The following is a 23,929-nucleotide window of genomic DNA, read 5'->3' as shown; positions in this document are numbered from 1 at the left end:
CACGTAGAAGAATTTCGAGCCCAGAAGATCAGACCTTTACGTCGTTATTAAAAATTTTACTGGCACATTTGTGTGATGTGTCTTAAAGTGTAACACGCGCAAAATGATCAGCATTATATGTGGAAGCTTAGCTTCTCTTGTAGCTTATTAATCTTCGAGACCAATATTATTTGTGAAAGCTTTGTTTTTCTTCTAGCAAAACTATGTATATTAATTTAAACCATTAACTTTTCTTTTTGTGTGTCCGTGCTACTTAAGAGTGATCTTGCTATTGGTTGACTACCCTACGTGTCCTGTGCTGTCATCAGCTGCCGAGGTCACGTGACATGAGCTATGACTGGCTTACAAAAGCGCGTCGCAATCTCGATTTCATTGCTTCGGAAAGTAACATGAAGTGTTTGGTGGAATTCGAATTTATACCTCCGTAAAACGAAGAAATGCAGCCTACGTGTTGCTCCACATCGAAGATCTTTCGAAAACGTGTTTTTTTTCCCCCTGGGTTTCGTTTCCTAAAGTGGCGGCAAATCCTACGTCTCTGTAGAAAACCAGAAACATTCTAACGATTGATAAGTTTTACAGTGCCGAGGAAAAGTATACCGTCATTTAACACGGAAAATGTGTATTTTCATCCGGGAGAAAGTGTATTTTCAACCGGGAAATCTGGGAAAAATTTGGGAATTTTTTTTCCTTGTCCACGTATACACCCTGAATTATTTTCACATACGGGAAGGACAGAGGATCCTGATGGGCTCACCATAACACTAGACAGCCCAGATGACTCAGTGGTCAAGACACTGGAATCGTATTCGCTCAGCTGTCCTGATGTAGGTTCTCCGCGACTCGCCCAAATCACCTCAGGCGTGCTTAAGGGTGATTCCACCAGTTGGTCAAATTCATTTCCTTCCTGCATCCTCCTAAGGCTAGGACACCACCCCTAATAAACTCGATGTCGTCGAATGGTTAAACGCGGATATTAGTTTCTTTGTTTTCCACGTTTACTGGACACTACAAAATACACAAGAAATTAAATGTCGTCTTGAAAAATATATTTTAACTGAGACAAAAAAAAACTCATATAAGAGACCTGCAACCATTTTGTGAATACTGACCGCATCTTTTTCACCGGTGTTTGACCACTAATAACAACGATCCACCCGCGAAAACTATTCCTTTGTGTGTTTCGGGTACAGCCGACCATCAAAAAATCTAATGAATTACTTAATACAGTGTGTCGTGTTACATGCCTTCTGCCTTAACAGCATTTCAATACAAATGAAATCACCGAGTGAGGTGGCGCAGTGGTTAGCACACTGGACTCGCATTCGGGAGGACGACGGTTCAGTACCGCGTCCAGCCATCCTGATTTAGGTTTTCCGTGATTTCTCTAAATCGCTCCAGGCAAATACCGGGATGGTTCCTGTGAAACGGCACTGCCGACATCCATCGCCATCCTTCCCTATTCCGATGAGACCGATGACCTCGCTGTCTGGTCTCCTTCCCCAAACAACCCAACCCATCAAATGAAATCACGTGACACGATAAATTGTATCAAGTCCTTTGATCTGACATTCTCATGAAGGACTGTATCCGAAACGCGTAGATGAATAAAGACTTAGCAACAGGTGGAGTCTTGTTACTGGTGGCCAACGAGCGGTGAAAAAGTCGTTTTCAGTATTGAAAAATGAAAGTCCTTTTCGAAATTATGATTTGCACGTTTCCTGAATTATCGATTATCGCGCAATAGGTGTGTACCCTGTTCGCATGCTGAAATTTCGTCATACTATCGGCGTGTCTAATGCGTACCGAGGAGTCGACAGTGAGAGATGCAAGAACAAAGCACCTTAAAAGAACATTAAGAATGGAGTCTCTGGGAAAGTAAGGAACCTATTACCGCCAGATGTATGCGCGAAAGGGAAAGAAACGCGGCGCTTTTCGTGACGCCGGCCGGAGCGGCGTTCCAGGACCCCGGGTTTCGTGGCTTTCTGAGGCTGGGCGTGATGGCCCTCTGACCTGTAGCGTCGTCACCTGTCGTGGGCCTCCGATCAGTCGATTTCACGGCGACCGAGAGCTCGTTCAAAGCAGGCGATAACGATCTATCGCAAGGCGAGACTTCGCTTTGTGTTTATTTCATTACCATTTGCCCATAAAACACGAAAAAAGTTTTGCTGGGCGCTCGAGGAAAGTATGAATGCCTTCTCGTGACGGAGTCGGCATTTTCTGTTTATGCGCTATTATTCAGAAAGTTGTTTTTATCTCATAGAGGACGGAGGAGTTCAGCGTTCGCAGCACAGTCTTCACCCATTCATGCCATCAAACGTTCGCTGATTTAGTCACAACCAATTAACGTAACATTTGCTAGCTGAATGTGCGATTATATTTAGAATATTATAAAGAAATACATAAATATATCTAGAATATGAGCAGCTGGCTATCGTCGTTCAGCAGTTCCTGCTACGTTCTAGGGCTGTTGATAAAATATCGATATAGCGATTCTTTCCACAAGAAGTAACGATATTTACATCGATATATCGAATCGAAAAGGCAGTAGGGAGCGCTGATATTTGTATATATTGTATTACATTTTTTGGCAGTTTTCGGTAAATTTTTGAAATTATTCTCTTGAAATTGTAGTAGAACATAATTTTGCTTTAACTGTGTGCAGGAGTCTTACTACTATTCTCTCTTTGGCTGTGTGAAGCAAGTATAGTTGGCACAAAGAAGTCCTATTGCAGTGGGAGGTGGTGGTGTCAACGGTATAATAAGACTTCCGATGTGAAAAAGTAGCACACCACTTTCGTTAAAAAGACAACTTTTAACGCAGCTGGTGTGCTATTTCTTCACATCGGCAATTTTTAACGCAACTAGTGTGCTATTTCTTCACGCTGGCAGTCTTCAAAAACAGTTCCTGAAAAATGATGAACAAAAAGCTAAATGACAAGACAATGGGTGAAGACTAGACGCGTGAGGTGAAACGCTGACGTAATCGGCGCTCGACTCTACCAACAGAAACTGCAACGTTTAACTTCACCACACAATTCTGACAGTACAGCTGCTGCGTCGCTGGCGTTTGCAGAAATGAAAAAAACAGGGAAGCTGACATGGAGTCTGGAAAAAAACGATATGTAACCAAACCGAAAAACATACTCATGAGACACCTTTCATTATGCCACTTACATGCAGTCATCATTATTAGTGGTTATCGCCAAGCGTGAACGTGCATTGTTTTCCTTTTAGTGCTTCCTCTGAGGGAGGATAATCAGGCTGTTAGTTTATTGATGTACAGAATATCTAATAATAAGTCAGTAGTCAAATATACAGCTCTAAGACTGGCAGTATATTTACAGCGTGCAGACGATATTTTTATAGGCCGGTACGTCGATTTTTTTGTCGATATGCCTATACCTTATCGATATATCGAGAGCCGATAATGATATATTTTAAGATATCGTTACATCGGATTCCCGAATTTGGTAAAAATACAGACCTACTCCATTCACAGCTGTTGTTCATCAGTATGGTTGTAGGTCTGAAGATAACCATGTGATGACGGAAACCGGTTATGTTGTAATAAACGTGTCTTGCGAATTAGGTTGCTGTAATTAACTTGAAAGATTACATTTCGATAGCTGATATCTCCAATAATGTTTTCAAAACCGGAATATTTATGTTTATAATAGTTTCTACCAGCAATCTGATAGTCTGAGACGCATTTTAGCGAATATGCTTAATGTACTGTAAACCGGGGTCACTTTGACCCAACTTTTGCCAATCTTTTTTATATGTAGCAAGAAAACAAAGGATAGTGGCGGAGAGAAAATTTCAAATACATTTTGCTGGTATTGTCAAACTGTTGTATTATGAGTTAAAAAAAGATATAGAACAAAATACATGACGTATGTTGCTTTGGGGCTTCTTTGACCCACTCAATCTTTTCTTCATGAAAAAGTGATAATATGATATTGTGACAAAGTAAACTCAATGATGCCTCTAGAGTAGACGTTCAGGAACACGAGGAGTACATAAAATATTAAATTTTGAAGGGATGGACGGGAAGTAATGAACTTTACTCAGAAAAAGACACAGTAAATACACAAGTGTAGCATATTTCATCAGCTGACTAGTTTTCAAGTGACATGTTACCCTATGCTAACTATATGCAAGACTAATATATAACATGTAGAAAACTGCGTAGTATGGATATGAGCCGTATCATACAAATTGTCGAAGATCTGCTACTCGAAAATAACCACGTTTTGTTAGTCATGTTGGACTGATAATTCTCATCATATCTTCCCAAGGATAAAGTAGTTTACGTTTTTGTTCTGAGCATTTGCGGTAGGGCTTTGTCTGTCTCATACAGTTCACTTTAGCAGCCTCATCACCCATCTCACTCTCAATTCCGGAATATTCTTCTTTGTCATACAAATTTGTAGCGTGTTGTCCAATTTTTAATTTCTCTTTCAACATTTTGTAATGCTGAACACCATCGTTCTCAGCATAGAAACTTTCACAGTCATCATGATATTCTAACACCACTTCATCTTCTATTTGTGGTTATTTGGTCCGAGCTAAAGTAATAGCACATTTTGCAAAAATGTGCACCATTTTACAGGAGTGTTAAATATATTATGTAAATTGAAGTTAACACAAATAACAGTTTCTCACCTTATTGCCTAATACTGACAGAATGCAAAAATTCACTCACAGATTTTTAGCGTAACTGACGTGAACCCTCCAGGCAGATGTTATTGGGGCGTAATAGCTGTTATGCTAATGATGTAATTTTAGTGGGGAAAAATTTTAAAACCTTCTCCGGCAAGTGGGCCAAAGTTACCTGCAAAGAAACAAAGTAACCGCAGCTTACGGTATTGAAATGAACCACAACTTTTTTCGTGGTACATGCGTTAAACGTCTTTTTAGGGGTTACCAATTCCATATTTGTGGCATAACAGGTGTTATTCAGGTACTATTCTTTTTGTCAGGGCAGCCATTCCGATGATTTCCGCGCTCTGAGGGGAAGTCAATGTTATCGTTAAGCGTCCCCACATATTAAGACATTATGCTTGGGATATGACACCTAGCTCCACGTGTGGTGTTGATGACTCAAATAATACAGAACTCCACTAATTATGTTTTTAGTGGAAATATATCGCATATTATGGAGTTAAGCACTGTTTCATTCTCCCAGGAAGTTTCATTAGTGTAACGCTCTTACTTTATCACCGTAACTGTGAGATTTCAAATTCTAGCGGGTTTCATGGCTGACAAAAATTGCAACACTCACTAGAAAAAATTGTTAGAAAGTGTGATAAAATGAAACTAACGTTAACCACTTACATTGGTGGACAGAGCACATCTTAATACACAACTCCTGGAATTCCTTAATATCTATTCTTACGTTTCTTCGGAACTAGCTTGGACTTTATTATGCATTGCGGCTGTTCCCTTCGTCGGAAACAACGCAAACACAGTCACTGCATGGATTCATCAGCATTCAAACGTATCATTCAAACGTATCACGCCCACACAGACAAGGTGAAGGGAAAGATAATGCTGCACATTTTTGAAGAAATCCATTTGATTAGGATACAGAGTTCCTACCATGTGTCACTGTTTTTTTTATACACCCGCAATGGGCCGGCCTTGAACTAGGTGGTGCTAAAGAACTTCTGGATTAAATTATCAGTAAATATAGTGAAATAAAAAAAACAGTGTATAATACGTCAATACGATAAATGCACGAAACATTGAAGTGTATGTACAAAGGTGTGCTGAAAAATGTCTCCGAATTTTTATGTGAAAACTCTGAAGGCGTTTTAAATTAAACAAACGTTATAAAAATTTTACATTTTTATTCCTCATGTCTTCGTATTTGGAGCCCTCTGCCGCTAGAGGAATCCGAACTGTAAACATATGGAGCACCCTCTGCTTCAGCATGACAGCGCGACAGATCCCACACGAGTACTGCGACATCTGCAATAATCCCACGCCTGGAGTTGTTGTTACGATCATCACCCATACATTTCAGACATGGCCCCATCCATTTTTCATCTGTTTCCAGAACTTAAAGAGCACCTTCGAGGACTTCACTTTAATAGTGATAAAGCGGTGAGGTTGTGGCTCCGTCACCAAAGTTAAACCATCTACAGAGACGATATCAACAAACTGGTTAGAGAAATGCATTATTAGCCAGGGAGACTGTGTTGAGAGATAAATATATACATAATAAGGATTAAGATGAAGAATGTTAATAACGTTTGTTTTATTTAAAAAGTTAACAATTTAAAATTCGGAGACCATACTTTTCAGTACTCCCATGAATAGTAATTTCTTTAAAAAGTGCAAATAGACGCCGTTTTAACCAGGCAACTCCAAATTATTTTCTTGTGTAACATTCTTTAGTGTTTTTGACAATGCGAACACAAATAAGACTGACTGTGATCTTCGGTAAAACTTTTAGATTATTATAAAACTAGCCGAAGCTTCAAGTGAAGAACCTCCCCAACAGCTACTAATTGTTGTTTCACATAACAAACGGCATGATATTAATACAAACGAAACTAATTCAATATTGATTCTAAGGAAGAGATAAAATCATCTACAGGTGTTGCGCTGTAGCTAATCGTGGAATTAGTTGAGTAAGGAATGTATGCTCCTGATTTACACCAAGATCAGTTCGCCCACAGTTTGTGGACCGATTTACAAGATACTCAGAATAGCTTAATGATCTGTCATAGTTAGTAAGCTTTCTTAGTGGCGAATTCGGCAGCAGACAACTATCACGGACGATCAGGACAACTGCTGTGATTATTGCTCTAATTTGTTGCAAGAAGAAAGGAAGTGGGTGAAAAATTGGTTAAGGAGCGTCAAAGATCACTCACGAAAGGATGTTGTCAATATTGACCACAGACGGCACAGTATGTCCAGGCAACGCAGTGTATTTCAAAAGTTTTTGATGTTATTGAGCAACTTTTCAGTATCACGATACATGTCCAGTATCATTGCTTATTACGCATCTATAAATTATCCTCAATAATATTGACCTTGTAGGGATCGCTTGAGGACTTTTTCCGGGTCATTACCATTGAGATAATCCGCTTGCTTCTTGCAACGGTCCTTCGCTGCATTTAGGCAATCCAGTATCCGTTTACCTTGAGATCTATTTAATAAGTTCACATATGCTGCTGTGTGTTGTTTTCTATTAAAGTTACTCAGAGCAGCTTGACAATAAGGCTGTTCAAACGTACAGCGGAAAGATACCGTCGCAAATATCATAACGCGATCTAATATACAAAAGATATGCACTTCACAGGGTTCAAAATTTCATAATACGTTGGTCGGTTACGCTTCATTCCCAAAGGTAGCATACGTAAATTTCTTTACTACCTGAAAGAACATCAAATTTTTTTATAACTTTTACTTTCGTCAGTTTGCCGTTGTGTGATCACTTTCTTTACGTCAGTCTGCCCTTGTGAAATCATTCTCTATAGTTTAACATTAATCTGATATTTCCTTTACATCAAAGTAGGGTAATACAAAATAAAATATTACATAATGCAAAAGATTTTAGTGATGTGTACGTGGAGGCCAATGGCCGCTATTTAGGCTCATAGAAAAATATTCATGAGAAAGAACCGTGTCGGCCTCTTTGAGTCATCTTTCTGTGACTCTACAGCCTGTATTCTCCTCTCAACCGCCGGATAGAATTTGTTTCTGACGGTCGCTGTTTGCTCTAATGGCTACTCAATGCCTAGCTGCGTAGAGGCTGATGGAGTCACATCAGACTGTTGATTCAAGTGAATGAGTATTAATATTGCCTAATTTGCTATTTTAGCCGTGCAACTACAGAAGAGCCCTTTTGATCTTCACAGATGAAGATTTCGAAATGTTGGTAACTGTCGCCACACAAACATCCAAACTCTGTTGCAGAGTTCACTCATGAGTAATATGACTTCGACATTCTTTTCTCCTCGCTTCCACATTGTAAGAAGAGAGTGGAACTAATTTTATGTTCCTCGAAATGTAATCGTGACACTTTCAACAACAGTGGTAATTGCTATAAGGAAATTTTACGTGCTCCGTCTTACATTTTTTTTTTTTTTTTTTGCTGTTTTTAAGGTTGTAAATAACTTATCACGCGACGAATAAAAGCATAAAATAAATCTCCCGTGACTTTCTCGCCCTTTTTTCAGCGTCAACATCTTTTGCAGCACTTATTTCTTCTTCTGCACCTTTATATCTTTCGTGACGTATTTCGTGTACCCTGTTTTTGAGGCCACTGCTGAATCTTTTGTTTTGCCCTAAAACAGTTTCTCATGGACGACATGTATCCAAAATCTGACCCTGCATTTGCATTTATGAAATAAATATTAAGAGAGAGACGTGTATTCCACTGGAACTCAGACGTGTTTTTTGCGGAAGAGTTAAACTGCAAATCTGTGTCATCTGATCAAAACTAATTATTTTGTCACCGCTAATGAACTAAAAACATCAGCGACATTTCATTGACAGATTTTGATGCTTCGTTTACATTTTATTTTGTATAATACTGTAAAGCTTCCACTTTTCCCCCAAGCTTCTTTCCACTCGAGTAAGTTTCTTCTTGATTATATCCTCAGACACACTATGCGTCCAGGATGGATAACTTCTCCTTGCTCTACAGTTGGTCTTAAATTCTAGTTTCTATATCCGAAAAACGTCCACATTTCTACCGGAAATCTCAACTTTGTTGGACGCTCTGTTCGGGACATTTAAGTCTAATAGCTCATATACCGTCTCCTCATTGCCCTTCTCCTCTTCCAACTTACGTTTATTCCCAGAAACAGAAAAATAAATTCGGGAATAATCGTATCTTTCTAGTAATTTATTATAGTTGGAAAATTTACCGTTCACACATTAGCTACTGATCCAACAGGATTAGAAGAGGTACCGTAGTACTCACTACAGAAGTATTTTGACGTTTGACTTCAGGTGAAGTAAGAAACATAATTTGGTAATTCAAGACACTATTGTCACTTCAGTATGAATAACAAATCAAAAATAAAAAGATACAAGGTGCACTTTTTTTCCTTTTCCCTTTTTTCCGTCAAGGAACCGCTGCGGGAGCAGGACAGTGGGTAGGGCATCCCGTCGCCTCATCCACGCAACGTGCCCTAGGATCTGAGAGGGTTAGGCAGGTGCTTTTTTTAAATAGATCCTGCGATTGCCGCAAGGAGCGTCCGAGTTGTTTCTCATCTGTTGTTAGGGCTTTCCGACCCCCACACCCCAACCCCCACGTTCAACCGTAGGGGATATCAATATGTTCCAGGGATCTTCTTCAGTAACAGCGTCTCACATCTGAAACGCCCTAGCGAGCAGGAGGTTCCCCAAATAAAGAACCTAGCGAAATGTAGGCGGCCGCCTACAGATGGCGGCTGAAAGTCACACGTATGGTCATCAATAGGGACCAGAGTCCAGAGTGCTTTTTTGTGTATCATGATTTATGTAGTAAAGGGTCATGCCTTTCAGCTAGTTAACGGAATTCGCCACATTGTTGGAAAAAATACTTTGTCGGGGCACAGTATATCGTCAGGGGAGACAGACTTCGTCCGGCAAACGCCGCAACAGTAATGTCAGCCGATCACGGCGTGAGCCTTCAGCAGTCGCCAGGCGCGTCGCACATCCGATCAGCGACTGAACATCTCGGACACAAGGGGTCGTCCGTCAGATGAATGGTATGCAACCGCTGGCGGAATAGTTAACTCTCCGTTCAGAGTCACATCTCACAACAAACACACCGGTGTAGGTAGGAAAAGTGTATACTGCACGCCACACCGTGTTCCAGACAATTTCGAGCTGCGAACGTATTGATGGATTGTTGCTGTTGGTAAAGACGATAATAGTCTTTGGTGCTGAGCATCCGTGTCGACGGAAGGTCCGTTCGTAAGTAGCTAAGGTCAATCTAGAAATCTCCGATGTGGACAAGTGTCGGTGAAATGTGTATCACGGAAACGGGTGGTTGTAGAGAGAGTGGTCCCATTTCAGCTATCAAGGTGTCTGTCAGTCTGGCAAGAGCAAAAGTCCAAGTGTGACGAATAGTATTGAGGCAGAGAGCTCGCGTGCGGTTATAGGCATGAATTAAATCGCTACCGCCCGCACCCCGCTGCGGCAATGTCAGGTTGACGTATCGGAAAAAAAACTGGTTCTCACTAAATGTCCATATGCTGCTTGAAATATGTCGGCCAACATAACCATCAAGGGAAGGACGTGCAGAAAATAATTTAGTTTTGAGGCAAGGTGTTTTCGTAAGAACATGTCCATTCGACGCAGCTTCTTGCTCTGTATCAGAGAGCGTGTCTAGTGTAATAGTCGACTGCATATGTAACTGCACTGCCGCCGTCCGATGAACATTGCTGGAGAACAGCATCATTTGAGCGCTGGCACCTTGTCAAAAGGCACCACCGCTGTTTGGGGGAGCCCTCCTCCGACGTTCATGTATTTTGTCTTTTTCATGTTGATGAGACTTCCAGCGAACGCCGTGTACAGTCCTTGCCACTGAAGCGCCATATATATTTCATCTCCTGATCTGGCCACGAACACCACGTCATCGGCGAATGCACCGAAACGAAAAGTCATTTATGCAGATGCCTGCTAATCGCCCCTGTAGACCACGCAAAGCCGAAAATAAAGTGCCTGGAAAAGGGCAAAGTTGTCGCTCTAACTGTCCAATGTAACCAGGCTGGTAACCATTCACCATCACGCTGGAACGCACCCAGTGGATCAATCGAAGGAGAATTCCAATAGATTCCGCAGAGAGCTCATGCATTCCAAAACTGCTCTTAGGAATCCATTGTCGACTCAGACGAATGCGTGATCGAAATCGACGGCGACACGGGTGCTCCGTATTTTTCAGGCCGCCGTCAATGCTATTATGTCGCGATATGCTCCTAACGCTGCATGAATGTTGCTGACACCACCTGACTGATCGTTGTTTCCAGATAGCTGCCTGGAGACCAGAGCGGAGGATGTGGAAGAAGGTCTTATAGTCCGTCTTGAGGAGCCACCAAGAGCCACCACACGGTCAGGGGGCAGTGAAGTCAGAGCGGATCAATTCTTGAAACATCTGCAGCCACATAGAAAGTGCGGTAGAATTCCTGGAGTGAACTGTCAGGCCCTGGCAATTTGTTCGGTGCTCCTCGCGCCAAAGTCGATGTGAACTCTGTGATGGGCAACAGCAGGGAATCATTAAGTGCCACGTTCCAAGGGACGGAAGAATCGTGCAGCACCTCTTCATAACGTTCCGCTGCTCTTCCTCCAAGTACAAGGTCCCATAGTACCGGGCGAACGCGTGCACTATGTAAGTCTGCATCATGCGCGTGTCCGCCTGTCTCCGCGTTTATCGCCATGATGAGCTGACGTTCGCGGTAGAGCCTCTCGCTCACAATATGTTGGACGCCATTTCGTTGGGCTTATGATCTTGCACTCTGCCTTCTAGCTGCTCCGCCCTGATGCAGAGTAGAAGGGCTATGAAGCGTTGTACAGCCAATTGACGTTTGGACGACGGCAGTTGCTATGCCAGTTCGCGTGACGCTGCAGGGTAAAACTTGGATGCCGTCCTTTGCCAACTCGAACTGTCACGTCCGTATGTCATCAAAGTCTTTCGGAATGCAGGTTTGGCACTCCCAGCCTGCACAGTAATGTGGAAGAGTATGCGGGCATGCGCCTGAGACAACGGCGCCTAATGTCAGCTACTGCTTGCCGACATGATTCCTCGCGGAGGGTCACGTTTAGTGCATGGAAGTTGGAGAGCGCTCTCCAACTTCCATGTACTTATTTTATTTGTCTGACAAACCCTATTCTCAGGGCTATATTTTATTTGGACTAATGGAGCTATGCAGATGTTTGTAAAAACGACAATGACATATCACTCCATGTTAATGTAATACTGCCGCCTTCTGAAGAAGATAGATTTAAATCTATCGAAACCTAGGTAAAGATTACTTTATCCTTTGCAACTGGTCGGCTGTTTTTGATCTTATTACGTGGAACCGTTGCTGTTGCGCAGCTATGATTAAAATAGAGAATACTCTGTTCAAGAATCACAGGAGGAGGAGGTATGCGTGGAAAAGGGCGGCTAATAAAGGGAGATTTCACTTACATTACATCCTTGTCAGGCAGAGAATCCGAAATAAGATATTTGATTGTAAGGCGTTCCCAGGAGAAGTTATAGACTCAGATCACAATTTAGTAGTGATGAAGAAGAGGCTAAAGTTTAAGACAATAGTCAGGATGAATCAATGTGCAAAGAAGTTGGATAGGGAAGTACTGAGGAATGAAGAGATACGCTTGAATTTCCCTAGGGCTACAAATACTTCGATAAGGAATATCTCAGGAGCCAGATTAGTTGAAAAGGAAAGGACATCCGTAAAAAGGACAATCACAGAAGCTGGAGAAGAAGAAATATTCCAACTGATCGATGAAAGATGAAAGAACAAAGCTTTTACGGGAAATACAAGTCACTTCGGAATGAAATAAATAGAAAGTGCGGAGAAGCTAGATGAAATGGCTGCACGAAAAAGGTGAAGAAATCGAAAAAAGAAGTGGCTGTCGGAAGAACTGACTCAGCATATAGGAAGGTCCAATCAACTTGCGGTGAAATTAATAGCAGGAGTGGTAACATTAAGAGTGCAATGGGAATTCCCCTGTTAAATGCAGAGAAGCGAGCGGATTGTTGGAAAGAGTACATTGAAGTCTTCTGTGAGGGGTAAGTCTTGTCTGATGATGTGGTCGAAGAAACAAGAGTCGATATAGAAGAGACAGAGGGTCCAGTATTAAAATTAGAATTAATAACAGCTTTGATAGACTTAAGATCGAATAAGGCGATGTATAACATTCCATCAGAATTTCTAAAATCATCCATCGACAACGAAAGCTGGAATTTACACGCCGGTATCGTAAACAGACGTACACTGACTGGCCACAGATGGCGTTTTCACATAAACCAAGTTTTAGACTCCGTCGGATAAGTGGCTATTGGTTTGTACGCTCCTGCAACAATCGTCGGAACGGTCGAGGCCGAAGGAGGGAGCGTTATGGCCTGCATAATGTTTTCGGCGTGCCATCCTTTGGGTGGTCTCGTCGTTATGAAAGGCACAATGGATCAGCAAAATTATGCTTCCATCCTTGGGGACCATGCCCACCCCAATATGCAGTTGTTTTTCCTCGGCACGATGGCATCTACCAGCATGATAATGAAATGTGTCACAAGTTCGCAATGTACTTCGTGATTTGAAGAGCATCGGGATGAGTTTAGTGTGGTCCCTTGCTAGCAAACTTCGCGGCTTTAAACCCAATCAAGGTTCTGCGAGGCCACGTCGATCTGTCTGTTCGCGTCATGAATCCCCAAACGTAAAACCTAGTGGAGCTGGCCACGACAGAGGAGTCGACATGGCTGCACATTCCTGTCGGTACGTTCTGGATATTCAGCCTTTCGCCAGGTGGTCACCTTAATGAGAATGGACAGAGATTAAAGATTCTGATAGCGTACGTTCCAGGACGTGTCATAATACTCATTTTCACATGGCTCAAACACAATGATCACAATAGAAAAAAATAAAAACTTTTATATTATGTGGAAGGATATTGTCATTTTTCCCTCGCTCTGGCATTTCCGGAATGTTGAGGGGTAACAAGGAACTAAGAGACTTACGCACTGTTCATCCTCCGCTAAACGACCTACGGTGGATGGCGGAAGAAAGATATGATGAACATGGATGCAGAAAAGCACACCTGACTCAACATCATGTAAAAATGTATATCACGCGCAAAACAAGCACTTATTTTTCACTCTCCTGAGGTAATCGCTAATTTACGTGGGTCAGCCCAGACACGACGCACATTGCTTAGGCTGACAACGTCTTTCTGTTAGTGTGGGAAGTTATCTCTCTCCAGGCACTTACTGCTTCTCCGTTCGCTTACCACGCCTATTGCGCCAAAGCTCCAGAGTATTATGCTAATGAAGATTAGCAATGCCCCGCCTCACGAAACGTCGCACAATAAACATCTCACTGCTGTTATTGAAGTGTGTTATACGTCTGAGCCTCACACGTGGAGCAATTAATGTGAAATCCAGCGCAAGACGTATATCCGGTCGCTAAATTACGGCTCGGTGATTTACTGTCCGGTTTTCCATTACGGAACGGATTGCAGCCTGAAGTAATTCAGCCGCGGGAGCGGTAAAGTGCAGCAGGTAATCTCTCCTGGCCGCCTGTTGCACATTAGCAAATTACACGCTCAACAGTTTTACGGCCGAACATCGCGCTAGCCGTCATCACACGCACTCTTCGAAGCGAGGCGTGGTCATGTTTAATTATAGCATTTGACTTCTGCCTGCGGCATTTCAAGCAATGAATGGTGGCGTGAGAGGGCTTCGTGAATGGAAGTGTCGGCTGAGTGCGTTCCACGCGAGTAGTAGAAAAAGACAACGAAGGAAGGCGTTAGGAAGAGAAGACTCGAATGAAGCAAAAGATATTGTGCGGGAAGAACAAAACATTTTATAGGGCAGTTTGAGAATCCAATGGAAATGCAGGAGTGCCGAGATTTAGTACCGATATACGGACACGACGACTTCGTTACTTTCGTATACAGGGAGTAAAAATTATCCACAGAGATTCAAAAGCTGTTCAGAGCAGTACCGAGACGCATCTCAACACCAAGGGATATTATAAAGGAATAGACCGCAAAAGTGCCATATCAAGAAATTAATATCAAATGTACACCTTTACACACTTGTCCATTTCTGCATATGGTTACAGTTATTCTAAGTATATTTTTATGATTAGATAAGTTTATTAAAATATCTGGAATTTTCTGAACAGACCTCGTATGCTCTCCTCACACGTGAATTCTTTTTCATGGTATTAAAGCACACTGCACCAAAAATAATTCATTATTTAAGTGTAGGGCAAGATATTTTACATCACAGTGACAGTAATCATTTTTTCACGATTGTTGTTGCAGCTAACATAACATATCCTGTGTGGTATACTACCCCTATTGTCAGTGTTCTCTCTAAATTCCAGGCCAAGTGACGGACATCACTGCACGTGTGATATGCCAGAGGAAATACACTGACGTGACAAAATTCAAGGGATACCTCCAAATGGCATATCGAACCTCTTTTTGCCCAGTGTAGTGCAGCAGATCGACGTGGCATGGATTCAACAAATTTTTGGAAGGCCCCCCGCTTAATATTGAGCCATATCTGCCTTTATAGGCGCCTATAATTTCTAAAGTGTTGCCGGTGCAAAATTTTGTGCACGAAACGACCTTTGGATTATGTTCCATAAATGTTCGATGGGATTCATGTCGGGTAATCTGGGTGGCCAAATCATTCGCTCGAATTGTTCATAATGTTCTTCAAACCAACCTCGAACAATTGTGGTCCAGTGACACGGCATCCTTGTTTGGGAACATTAAGTCGATGAATGGCTGCAAATGGCCTCAAAGTAGCCAAACATAACTATTTCCAGCTGATGGTCGGTTCAGTTAGACCGGGGGACCTGGTCCATTTCATGTAAACACAGCCCACGCGATTATTGAACCACTCCCAGCCTGCACACTATCTTGTTGACAATCAGGATCCATAGCTTCGTGGTGTCTGCGCCACATTCGAACCTTGCCATCAGCTTTTACCAACTGAAATCGGAACTAATCTGGCCAGATCGCAGGTGTCCAGTCATCTTGGGTCCAACCGATATGGTCACGAGCCCGGGAGAGGCGCTGCAGGCGATGTCGTGCTGTCAGGAAAGGCACTCGCATCGGTCGTCTGCTGCCTTAGCCCACAACACCGAGATGTCGTCACACTAACGGATACATTCGTCTTACGTCTCACGTTGATTTATATGGTTATTCCACTCAGTGCTGCATGTCTGTTAGCTCTGACAACTCTACGCAAAAGCCGCTGCTCGCGGTCGTTAAGGCGTAGAAGTCGCCTGGGGTTTCTGAGAGTCCAGACCGGTAGTTTTCTGAACATTGTTCTCAAATCGTTGAGGAGCAAACAATATTTATGGCTATGAGAAGAGCTGATAATCACTGAGTATGTCATCAGTGCTGTAGAGAGGTCGGAGAGAGGGATGATTTGTGCGTGTATTTCGGGTGGTAGGACAGGCAACTGCATGGCTTAAGACTAATCTTTATAGTCCCAAAACAAACTAGCTTTGATATTCCTCTTGTACAATCTTTTTAAGGACTGGTGAATTTTAATGACGGTCCTGCATAAACTACTGTTTAAGATCGAGAGACCTAGTATCATCAGTCACATGTTATAAGACATCGAATCATTGAACGTGACTCATTAGCGGAGAGATTGTTTAATTTGACAGTAATCTTAACTCTTTGTCACAGAAACCGAAAGCAGCAACAGGATGAACTTTATCCACGCATGTATGATCTCGATCCATAAAGCTACGGTACAGGCGAAAGCTGATCCCTACACATATTAGCAGTGCCTAGCTCTCGGCCATATTTTGAGGAGCACGCGGTAATTCGGCATTTTCCTATTTGCGTTGTATGTTGCTGGGGACCAGGCAATTGTGTGGGAGCCTTTCCCGTGGTTTATACACTCAGCCGCGTCGATATGTTTCACTGATAGTAACACAGAACGAACAACCTCCAAGTGAGAGCCACGATGAGCGAAATGTTAGGATGGACGGCTGCAGTCACCTCACCGTACCATTATTTAATATCAGCTGACATCTGTGCTTTCAATTTCTCTCCGAATGACGGTACTAGCATTGAATGCTTGTTGTTGTTGTGATCTTCAGTCCAGAGACTGGTTTGTTGTAGCTCTCCATGCTACTCTATCCTGTGCAAGTTTCTTCATCTCCCTGTACCTACTGCAACCTACATCCTTCTGAATCTGATTGGTGTATTCATCTCTAGGTCTCCCTCTACGATTTTTACCCTCCACGCTGCCCTCCAATACTAAATTGGCGATCCCTTGATGCCTCAGAATATGTTCTACCAACCGATCCCTTCTTCTAGTCATGTTGTGCCACAAATTTATCTTCTCCCCAATTCTATTCAATACTTCCTCATTAGTTATGTGATCTACCCATCTAATCTTCAGCATTCCTCTGTAGCACCACATTTCTAAAGCTTCTATTCTCTTCTTGTCTAAACTGTTTATTGTCCACGTTTCACTTCCATACAAGGCTACACTCCATACAAATACTTTCAGAAACGACTTCCTGACATTTAAATCTGTGCTCGATGTTAACAAATTTCTCTTCTTCAGAAACTCTTTCCTTGCCATTGCCAGTCTACATTTTATATCCTCTCTACTTCGACTATCATCAGTTATTTTGCTCCCCAAATAGCAAAACTCCTTTACTACTTCAAGTGTCTCATTTCCCAATCTAATTCCCTCAGCATCACCCGATTTAATTCGACTACATTCCATTATCCTCGTGTTGCTTTTGTTGATGTTCATCTTATATCCTCCTTTAAAGACACTGTCCACTCCATTGAATGCCTATATGACAGTATTAGGCCTAGGTTCTCTTGCATTATCATATAACTTCACTGATTACATTACGTGGATCCGAGAACTACATTTGAATCTAATACTAATCATTGGCACAAATGAGATTATGCACCGAGGTGACAAAAGTCATGGGATAGCGATATGCACACATACAGATGGCGGTAGTATCGCGTACACACAGTGTGGGAGGACAGTGCATTGGTGGATCTGTCGTTTGTACTCAGGTGATTTATGTGAAGAGGTTCCCGACGTGACTATGGCCGCACAACGGGAATTAACAGACTTTGAAAGCGGAATGGTAGTTAGAGCTAGACACATGGGACACAAAATTTCGGAAATTGTTCGCGAATTCAATATTTCGAGATCCACAGTGTTGCGAGTGTGCCGAGAATACCTCCCACCGTGGACAACGCAGTGGCCGACGGCCAGGAAAGCAAAGGCGAAATAGCTGCATAAAAACGTAAAGACTTGGAAAAAGAACTGATTGTGGGAACGACTGAACAAGCATCTGGGGGAGTCAAAACAACTTCCGGTGAAACAGAAGACAAGGGAGATAACATTATCAATGTAATTGGAATTCCACTGTTTAATGCAGAGGAGAGAGCTGATAGGTGGAAAGAGTGCACTGAGTGCCTTTATGAGGGGGAAGACTTATCTGGTGACGTGACAGAAGAAGAAACATGAGTCGATATGGAAGAGATAGGTGATCCAGTATTACAGTTAGGTATTAAAAGAACTTTGGAGGACTTAAGATCAAATAAGGGGGAAGGGGCAGATAACACTCCATCGGAATTTCTAAACTCATTGGGGGGAATGGCAACAAACGACTATTGAAGCTGGTGTGTAAAATGTTTGAGACTGGCGCTATACCTTATGACTTTCGGGAAAACATCATCCACACAATACTGACGATAGAAACACCCGACAAGTGCGAGAACTATCACACCAACATCTTAACAGCTTCTCCATCCAAGTTGCTGACATGAATAATATATAGAAAAATGGTTAAAGATAATTTTGGATTTGTTAGATAATGATCAGTTTGGCTGTAGGTAAGGTAAAGACACCACGGAGGAAGTTGTGATGCGGTTGAAAATTGAAGAAAGACAGGAGAAAAATCAAGACACTATTCATAGGAGTTGTCGACCTGAAAAGCGCGGTCGCGATCTAAAATGGTGCTAATAGGGGTAAGTTATATGGAAAGACGGGAAATATACTGTATAACATGTACAAAAATCAAGAGGGAAAAATAAGAGAGGGACACTAAGCACGAATCGCTGGGATTCAAAAGGTGTAAGACTAGGAAGTAGTCTTTCGCCCCTAATGTTCATCTATACATTCAAGACGCAATGACGGAATTAAAAATAAATTTCAAGTGGGGACTTAAAATTCAGGGTGAAAGAATATCAGATTCACTTATGAGATTGCTGTCATCAGTGAAAGTATGCGAGAATTGCAGGATCTGTTGAATGGAAATAACAGTCAAATGGGTACATAATATGGACTGAGGGAAAATCGAAGAAAGACTAAAGTGAACAGAAATAGCAGAAATGATAACAGTGAAAAACTTAACATCGGAATTGGGGATCACAGAGTAGACGAAGACAAGCACTTCTGCTGTCTCGGAAGCGAAATAACCTATGACGGACGGAGCAAGGAGAACATAAAATGCGGACCAGCACTAGCAAAAAGAGTATTTCTGGCTAAGAACAGTCTACTGGTAGCGAACAAAGACCATAATTTGAGGAAGAAATTTCTGAGAATGTACGTTTGGAGCACATTTGTAACATTATTTGTAGGCGGCCACCCAGTACTGCTATGTAGTAAGGTGTGTTTGATGTGCGGCTGGACGCTAGTGGGCCCGGGGCTCCCGGTGGACTGGCGCAGCCGCTGCAGAGAAGCCAGCTTCAGCAAAGGACCGGATGTGGGTTAATCCCACTACGGGGAATTTTGGCGACAGACGGTCGTTTGGGAGGACAGACAGTACATCATCGTATACTAAAATGTACATGCACATGAGTACATCATCGATTTCAGAAAAGGAGGCACATCCAATGACACAACAATGTTTTTAAAAATAAAGAAATGACTTATTGAACCTCTGATTTAACAACTTTTAATCGCCTCATGTGATTTCAATAAACGGTATCCCAAATGACAGTATTGCACTGTAGCTATCGTCCCTGATAGCTACATACCTATATCTATGTTATTTATTAGTGTACAACGTCTTTTATATCTTTTTAATTATGAAAATGTTTGACAGAGCATCATATGATCATTGTATTCTCCAAATTTACACAGCTGATTAATTCAGCACGAATATATAACATATTGTCATACTTGTGTGTTTATTTAGTGATCAATTTACTTTTTTGCCAGTAACTTTATCTAATGTTGATTCCAAGTGCTATTAAAAACTGTGCTAATTTTCAGTTGCATGTGTTAGCTGGCACTACAGTTGAACAGAGAACAAAAAAAAAACGTTTCTGTCAAACATGCCTGCTTAATTGTTTAAACATATATAAGGACGATCTGTTGTCATTTATGGTGAGCGCAATTGTGCAAGGATACTGGCTTTTTTATTTATAGACAGACTTTTATTTATAATTATTGTAAATTATGTGTGTGAGACAGAATGCTTAAAACATTTCTTTATTTAAATATAATAATCACTGTAATAACAAATTTACAAAGGGTAGATGGACATGGGAATTCTCAGGAAATCAGGAAACGGAGATCTGAAGAGCAGGAACCTCGCGGGATGCAACGCTAGAAGACGAGGTCGGAAAATTACAGATCGCCGCATCTCAGTTCCGGAGATGGCGAAAGAAACCGGCATTGAAAAGGATACACTATTTCAAAAATAATGTGGGTGTCAAAAATTCGGCCAAGAACCCACAGATGTTTGAGAGGGTGGTTATAAGAAACAAAAATAAAATGGGGAATCGTTTTAAGCAGCGAAACCGCAAACAGGGCACAAGGAATATGGTAAAATGTCTAAAGAAGGTTGTTAATGATATGGGTTTGAAAAATGTATTTTGTGAAAAGAAAGTGGACTGTGGAATGAGTGTATGTTTCATGGAAGACTGTGGGATCAGAAGAGAGGCAGAGGTAGATCTTAACTGGGTGTAGATGGAATGTATGACGAAATCTGATGAGGTACCAGTCAGTAGTAACAATTATAGGAATGTATGTGACCGAAATGAAGACGATTTTGTGTCAGAGAAAATAGGTGAAGCTATATGTAAAGGCGGCAGAGCTGTAGGATCGTCTGCTGGATATGAATTTTGTGGTGTACCGACGGAAGTATCCGAAGATATTTGTGAAGGATACGTAGCAATAGTCTCATCAGCTGGTACTGAATTTTATTACGTGCCGGTAGATGTCGGTGATTTATTATTAAATGGAGATAAAGGTGATATTTTAGGCGATGACGTTGCAAGAGTGCATTCGATATCTCGGAGGAAGGAATTTGTGCATTTATTTCTATTGATGGAATGAACCGATGGCTCTTGATGAAAGCATGAATTATTATTGGATATGGAAGGATGAATGTGAAAATACAGTGTTAGATCGTAGATCAGAATCCAAAGAGTCGGAGGAATCTGATAGAGAAGGAAATGTAAAGGAGAAAGTGTTAGATCTGTGTTTGTCGGAATTCATGTGTACTGCAAATTCCAATGTGGAACGATGTTGTAGAGCCAATTTATATGGAGTTATTGGTGCTGATTTCAATAATATATCGGTGGATGTAATGGATGTTTTAAGTAAAGAAGCTAATTAATTGAGATAAATTTTGTAGTTTTTCGGCTGAAATGAGTGAGGATATGTTGAAGAGAGACGAAATTTCAAGTTGTGTGGTTAATCATGAGAATGTTGCAGCTACTGATATAGTTAATTTTGAGGATGGAGACAGTATATTTGAGTATCAAGTGAACGATGAAACGAAGAATTCAGCGAAAGATTTAAATGTAACAGGCGATCTGGAGATAGATCGGGAGAATATAGAAATGCATAATGACACTGAGGATTGTTCTTAAATCATAATGTCTTCCATAAATGCGGAAGGAAAACTAAATTATGCTGAAACTGATCACTTGAGGGCGCAGTGTTAAGAGAGGGGTGGAGTTAAAAATGTGCAGCCTGGAAGTGAAGTGATCGATGTCGATGAAAAAATAAAGCGTGCGTTTCTCGAATCTAAAAATGATGTTCCAACTGTTGTCAAAAATTGTGTCTGTAAACGTAAGAGTTCGTTGATGAATGAGGAAAGAGGCCTCGAATTTCATCAGTTCAAAAAATGTAGCAGAGCTGCATCTTGTGACTGAAAAAAGTTATGTGTGTTAATATAAGTGTATAAATAAGTGTAATTTCTTGTGTTGTTTTTTAAGAATTTTTGGGGATATTTATGTTTTGTGGAGGTGGTGATTTGGTACGTTTAAGATGTAAATGAGAAAGCATGGAAGCACAATAAATGGTAAGAAGAGAGTATATATTGGCCGCTCAACTCTTAGAGCGCGGAGATCAGCAACTTTCGTTATTTACGTAAGAGAGGAATATGAATTGTTTGTACGTAAGATTTGTGGAAACATTTCGGGTTATTTATATGTGTCTTTTGTAGTGCTTTGGATGGGCTTCACATGTACTAGATGTTATTTATTTGTAATTATTGTTCGCAAAAAATTTGGTCCATGCTAGTAATCAGACATCATTAAAATTTTTATTGTTTGTGAGGGTAGAAAATTTGGTTACGTGCAAACTAGGACTTACGTCTTGGGGGCATAGTACTTGGGTTAATTCTATGACGTATGTTATTTTGAGAGGATTTTCAGTAGATTTGTATGTAAAATTTTGGGGACAACTACCTAATATGCTTAAGAGAATATTTCTAGGGATAGCGTCATATTACGCGAATAGGATACTGATGAATTTAGTATGCGGTTATTAAAATGTCCAGAACAGAATCTGTTTCATCCTCAAGGGATTTGTATTCCTGTAGTTTTGCCTTCCCTGAATATTGTTGACTTTTGTCTTTAGTCGATCAACTGAAGTATTTCTCATCTAACCCATAGTTTACTCCCATTTACTTTCCTTATACCTGTAGTTTTCATACCAACTTCCTTGACTGCCGTTTCTAGAGATGTCCATTCCTCTTCAACTGAACTAGCTACTGAGCTATTCATTATCACACTAGCTGTAGTCTCAGGGGATGTCAAGCGCATCTCTTCATTCTATAGCATTTCCTTATCCCACTTCTTTGCGCATTGTTTGTTCCTGAACGATGTCTTGAACTTTAGCCCACTATTCATCATCACAAAATAATGATATGAGTCTATATCTGCTTCTGGGTACGCCTTGCAATCCATTATCTGGTTTCGGAATGTCTGCCTGACCATGATGCAATATAACTGAAGTCTTACTGTACCTCCCGTCCTTTTCCAAGTGTTCCTCCTCCTCTTGTGAGTCTTTAACAATTCGTTATTACAACTTAAACTTTATTGCAGAACTAAGTTACTCTTTCTCCTCTCTCATTCTTAGTACCAAGCCCATATTCTCCCTTAATCCTTTCTTCTACTCCTTCCCTACAACTGCATCCAGTCCCCCATGACTATTAGATATTCATATCCCTTTACGTACTGTATTAGCCCTTTCAGTATCCTCATACACATCCTCTGTCTCATCACCTTCTGCTTGAGCGCGGCATGTGCACCTGAACTGTTCATAGTAACTCACTCTCTGCCCTGCCTTCCTATTCATAACGAATCCTAGTCCCGTTACACCATCTTCTGTTGCTGTTGATATTACCTTATACTCACCTGACCAGAAATCCTTGTCTTCTTTCCATTTCACTTCACTATCTATCTATCGCTTGAGCCGTGTCCCGCAGTTACGCAGGGTCAGCCATCGTTAATCGGATTTGGTATGTTAATGTTTAAGGGGTGGCCGGATGCCCTTCCTGCCACCACCCTGAACCCCCCGGGATGGAATTAGTGTACCCCAACTGTCTGAGTCGAGTGTAACCCATGGAATAGTGCGAAAGTGTTCAGATGTCTGTGAGCCGTGTAACTGAGGTGGAACATGGGGACCAGCCCGGTATTAACCTAGCGGGGTGTGGAAAACCGCCTAAAAACCACATCCAGGCTGGTCGGCACATCGGCCCTCGTCGTTAACCCGCCGGGCGGATTCGATCCGGGGCCGGCGCGCCTACCCGAGTCCAGGAAGCAGCGCGTTAGCGCTCTCGGCTACCCTGGCGGGTTTTCCATTTTACTTCACCGACTTTCACTACATGTAGATTAGGCCTTCGCATTTCCCTTTCCAGATTTTCTAGCTTCCCTTCCATGCTCAAACTTCCGACATTCCGCGTATATTCCTCTTCCCGACTTGTAGAACGTTATCCGTTCGTTA

The sequence above is a fragment of the Schistocerca serialis genome, chromosome 2 (genome assembly GCF_023864345.2).
Source record: "Schistocerca serialis cubense isolate TAMUIC-IGC-003099 chromosome 2, iqSchSeri2.2, whole genome shotgun sequence".
NCBI lineage: Eukaryota > Metazoa > Arthropoda > Insecta > Orthoptera > Acrididae > Schistocerca > Schistocerca serialis.
This window is presented reverse-complemented; position numbering follows the sequence as displayed.